The following is a 5,362-nucleotide window of genomic DNA, read 5'->3' on the forward strand; positions in this document are numbered from 1 at the left end:
ATCTCTTTTGCCTGGATTGGGTCACGGGCTGACCCTCAAATGAATCCTTGTAGCTAAAGGACTGTGCAGGCCACACTGGGCTCACGTGGCTGGAAGGGGTCAGCCCAGCGCTGGTTGGTCACTGGGGCCACCACTGAGAGTCCTCTGCCCAGCAGGATTCACAGTGCCCCGGGGCAGGAGTTGAGACAGGCAGATAATTACCCTGCGCTGAGATCGGAGCTGGGGTGGGGAAGTGAAGAGGGCCGCCACTCAGGCAGGTGTAGGGGTGTCCACAGAAGAGTCCCAGCAGGAGGTGCGGGCCTGGGCCTAAAGGATGAACGGGAGGTTAGAGGACAAAGGAGAGGAGAGATGGAAACAATTTTGGGTAGGAGGAGCATCAAGAAGTTTTTCAGAAGCCTGAAGTAACAATTAGTATTGAAGAGTCTTCGTAGCAAAAATTGGCTAAGTAACTACAAGAACTGCAAGATTGAAATACTGGAAACCAGACTTCCTCTCCAGATCTTGTGGATAACTTCCCAGTGATTGCCTGGGTGCTGGACTAAGGCATCGCTGAGCATCTCCCCAGCGAGCGATTCCACACCCATCAGCAGGAGCACAGTGAGTTCAGTTGCTTATCAGGAGCTATGTGCTTCTGGAAGGAAAGGACTCTGTCTATTCGGTCTTCGGTCTGACATCCTCAGCTTTAAACTAAGTGCAAAGGATGCTTACTGGGTCCTGTTCAAAAATGAGAGGTGTGTGCAATTTCAAACATAGCCCTCCCCAGGGACTTTGAGAACCTTGACCTACATGGCATTGCAGAGATTACATCTTTCTAGCGGTCAAAACAAAACAAACATTAAATAGAAACGAAAAACCAAAACAGAAATTTGAAAATTCCCCCAAATCCCACACCAAACCCCACACTTCAAGTCCTTCTTTTCTGGCTTGAGGAGGGAATATTGAGGGTGGGGTGGAGGGGTCCCGCTGTGCCATGAGGAGGGAATATTGAGGGTTGGGTGGAAGGGCCCCGCTGTGCCATGAGGAGGGAATATTGAGGGTTGGGTGGAAGGGCCCCGCTGTGCCATGGGGAGGTTGGGTGGAAGGGCCCCGCTGTGCCATGGGGAGGGAATATTGAGGGTTGGGTGGAAGGGCCCCGCTGTGCCATGGGGAGGGAATATTGAGGGTGGGGTGGAAGGGTCCCGCTGCGCCAACAGTGTGTGAAGCTTGTTCAGGGCCGGTTTTCATTTTCAGCCTTGACACCCCAGAGTCAGGGAGGAAAAGTAACTTGGTAATTTTGCTGCAGCTGCAAAGAGCTGAGCCTGAGCATGATTTGGCAGCATCCCCAGGCAGGGGGTGGGGAAAGGGATTCAGCCCAGGGGCCCGTTCATCTCGTTGTGAGGTTCTGCCACTGATGCGCCACCATCTTCCCACCTGAGCTCCTCCAGTGCCATCTCCTCGCTGTGGCCGGGCTGCTCTAACACCGCAGATCTGAAACTGTTGTGCTGCTGCTTAAGCCTTGGCAAGGCTTCCCCTTGCTCTTAGCCTCAGAACCTTTGTAGAACCTGCAAAGCCTTGCGTGCCCTAACAAGCTCCTTCCCCAGTCACTGGCACTCTCCCTCCCCCTCCCGCCTTAGCGCCCTAGCTGGATGCTCCCCAGCCTCCTCCTGCCTGGTGACCGCATTTCACCCTTCAGCCCCGGCTCCCACCACGTGCTTTGGCCCACCCTGTACCCCTCACGGGCCTCTCTGCCTGTCCAACTCTCTTCCCTTTGCTTCATGCCCTCCCCCTGTTCCTCTCTGCCTGCCTTTGGGATCCCAGGCACAGGGCTTGCGTCCTTAGACTGTGATTAAGCGCAGACACCACCTGGGAGTCTGGATTCAGATCCTGATCCTGCTTTCATCACCAACCGAGAAGTCACACGACTCCTCGGAGCTTTGGCTTCCCCAGCTGTGAGATGGTGGGAAGAATGTCGACTTTATACGACTACTGGGAGAATTCACTGAGAATTCGGACATGCAGACCACAGTATTGATTGGACACTGCAGGCTCCCAGCAAATGTTCCTTCCCTTTTCTCTTTCTACGTAAGGTAGAAAACTCGTGCATACCTAGGATTGCATAGCCCAATGTTCATGTGTGACGTGGCAAGTGCATCTACATAAACATGGGCTTGGGATTGAGAAGATTTGGATCAACAGCTGGTGGCACCACTGACCAGCCAAACAGTGTCAGAAACTGTGAACTTCAGAGTCTGTGTATATGAATCTGGTAATAATGTTCATACCTCCCAGGGTTGTTTTAAGGATTACATAAGTCAATATATGAAAGTATTTTGTAATCCTTGGAGTTTAAAAATGGTCATAACCCAGCATTTGTGATTGTCTTGCTTTCTCAGCACTCACTTGGGTGAGCTTTGCCTTGCAGCAGGTCTCCCAGTGCCCTCGTCCAGACCCTTGGTGGCATTGAGCACAGAGATGACATTTGTTGGTGCCATGAGAGCGACAGACACAGAGCTGTGCCAGACGCCTCGGGGAGGACCCGCTGCCCAACTGTAGGGGTGGTCTGCTGCCTCCCCCAGGTGTCAGCCCCTCCGGGTTGGCCTCACACCTTCCCGGAAGCAGCTTGCTTCTGGTGACTGAGCTGGGTGGGGCCTGAGGGCTGAGGTTGTTGGGGCTGCCTGGCAGCTCTCTTCTCCCTCCGCAGTCCTGCCCCCAGGAGGTTTCCCCACAGCATCCTGCACGGTGAACTCCTCAGAGCCCATGACTCAGAGAACCCAGGCTGAAACATCCAGTGTCCAGCTAGATTTCACCCTTGCAAGCCTTCACAGATACGACTCCACAGGTTGTCTCTGTGCATTCGAATTGAGAATCATCTCTGTTGTCATTGTTCAAGAAAGAAAACACCTGGGTTGTCGCAGGTTACGCTGGTCTTTGACAGGGAAGGGAGCGTTCCTTCCTGGGTGGCTCCTAGAGTGCCATGTCATTGTGTGTGTCCAGCATTGTCACTAGACTGCTGTTGGGGAGAAAGTTTCCAATGACAGGAACAGCTGAAGAGCTTCGTCTATACTCTCTTAACTCTATTGACCTTGATTCCATTATTTTCCTGCAAGAAACCGAGAATTCCTATACCACCTAAGGTGTTTCAGAATAGGAAAATAATAAAACCTCTCCCCAGTTTATTTAGCAAAGTTAGGGTAACTTACATGCCAACATCTGATAAAGACAGTATGAAGCCAGGAACACTGCGCATCAAATCCAGCAGCATTTAAAAGAATAATGCCCGGTGGCACCAGGGCTCTCAGAGAGGCTGAGTCCTGCAGGGCAAAGTGCTTGGGCTCTGAGTCGGTCGGGGCTCAGCTAAACCTCTCCAAGCGCCGGTTCCCTCCATTGTGAGATGAGAAACCCACTTCTAGGGTTTTGTAAAGATTGAGAAAGGTAATTCCTGTGCAGCACTCAGGGTCTCCCCTGCACATAGGGCCCCGGGCCAGCTGCCCTGACCAGTGTGGGAGGCTGCGTGCTGCGGTCCAGCTGCTCACCTTGCACAGAGGATTCAATTTTGAGCACTTTCCTGGGATGCCAGGACCTTCTGCACAGCCCTCTGTGATCTTGGATGTGAGGACTATATGCGGGAGTACTTGACTCTGCTGATGTTTTCAACACACAGAAACGAGTTCCCTCCCTCACACCACATTCCCAATGTGTATTCTCAACATTCAGAACCTCCTCCTAGAATTCCACCCCGCGGCTCCCAGCATGGCTCGGGACTCCAGTGGTGTTTGAGACCAGCCAGACTGTGGTTCCCACACTCGAACTGCTGGAAGGCTGTGATCATCTGCGAAGCCCAGGGAAAGCTCTGGTAGTGATATGGCCCTGTGCATCCTGCCCTGGCTTGCAGGGGCAGTGGTGCTTCTGCCAATCGTGAGTATAATGATTCTTTTAGGGGTTGAAGGTCAGTTTCAGGTGTCAGAGAAAGGAGTGGTCCAGAAACTATTGTGAAAGGCCAGGATATTTGACAAGAGGACATCCTTTGTTCTCTTTTTTGCTGGAGTAAGGAAAGCTTGTGTGGTTGATAAAGCCTGGCATGGTACGTGCAGTCCTGGAGGAGGGGTGAGGGCCTCGGGCAAAGAGGGGCGTTGTAGGGCCACAGATGAGGGCTCCCAGGCACTGGGCCTCCTTCCCAAAGAACAATCATCAGGAGACCCCAGAGACCGCCATCCGGGAGAAACGGGGTGACAGAGCCCTCTTTGAGCTGGGGAGCATTTTAGTCAGTGAGTAAGAGGAAGAGAAAAGAAGCAAAAAGTGCAACCAGCCAGAAAAATAACCAAGCAGCCACCCACCCAACCACCCCTCCAACCGGCCACCCACCCACCCACCTACCCAACCAGCCAACCACCCACCCACCTACCCAACCAACCAACCCCCACCCACCCAACCAACCAACCAAGCACCCATCCACTCACCCAACCAGCCACCCACCCACCCAACCAACCAACCACCCACCTACCCAACCAACCAACCCCCACCCACCCAACTAACCAACCAAACACTCACCCAACCACCCACCCACTGACCCAACCAACCAACCACCCACCTACCCAACCAACCAACCCCCACCCACCCAACTAACCAACCAAACACTCACCCAACCACCCACCCACTGACCCAACCAACCAACCACCCACCTACCCAACCAACCAACCCCCACCCACCCAACCAACCAACCAACCACCCACCCACACAACCACCCACCCACCCAATCACCCATCCATCCACTCACCCAACCAGCCACCCACCCACCCAATCAACCAACCACCCACCTACCCAACCACCCACCCATCCACCCAACCAACCAGTGAACCAAGCAACCAACCACCTACCCAACCAACTAACCCCCACCCACCCAACCAACCAACCAAGCAACCATCCACTCACCCAACCAGCCACCCACCCACCCAACCAACCAATCAATGAACCAAGCAACCAACCACCTACCCAACCAACTAACCCCACCCAACCAACCAGCCAAGCAACAAGTAACTATCCACTCACTTAACCAACCAACCAATCAAGCAACCACTCACCTACCCTACTAACTACCCCCAACCACCCACCCAACCAAGCAAGCAACCAAACAGCCACCCGCTCACCCACCCAACCAACCACCAACCAACCAAACAAGCAACCACTCACCCACTCAACCAACTACCCAACCAAGCAATCACTCAACCAACCAATCAACCAACCAACCAACCCACCCACCCACCAACCAATCAACCAAACAACCACTCACCCACTCAACCAACTAACTACCCAACCGACCAACCAACCCACCCACCCACCAACCAACCCACCAACCAACCATTCAAGAATGCGTTGGGGGAGGATT

This window comes from Mandrillus leucophaeus, unplaced genomic scaffold (genome assembly GCF_000951045.1).
Source record: "Mandrillus leucophaeus isolate KB7577 unplaced genomic scaffold, Mleu.le_1.0 Scaffold286, whole genome shotgun sequence".
NCBI classification, from domain to species: Eukaryota; Metazoa; Chordata; class Mammalia; order Primates; family Cercopithecidae; genus Mandrillus; species Mandrillus leucophaeus.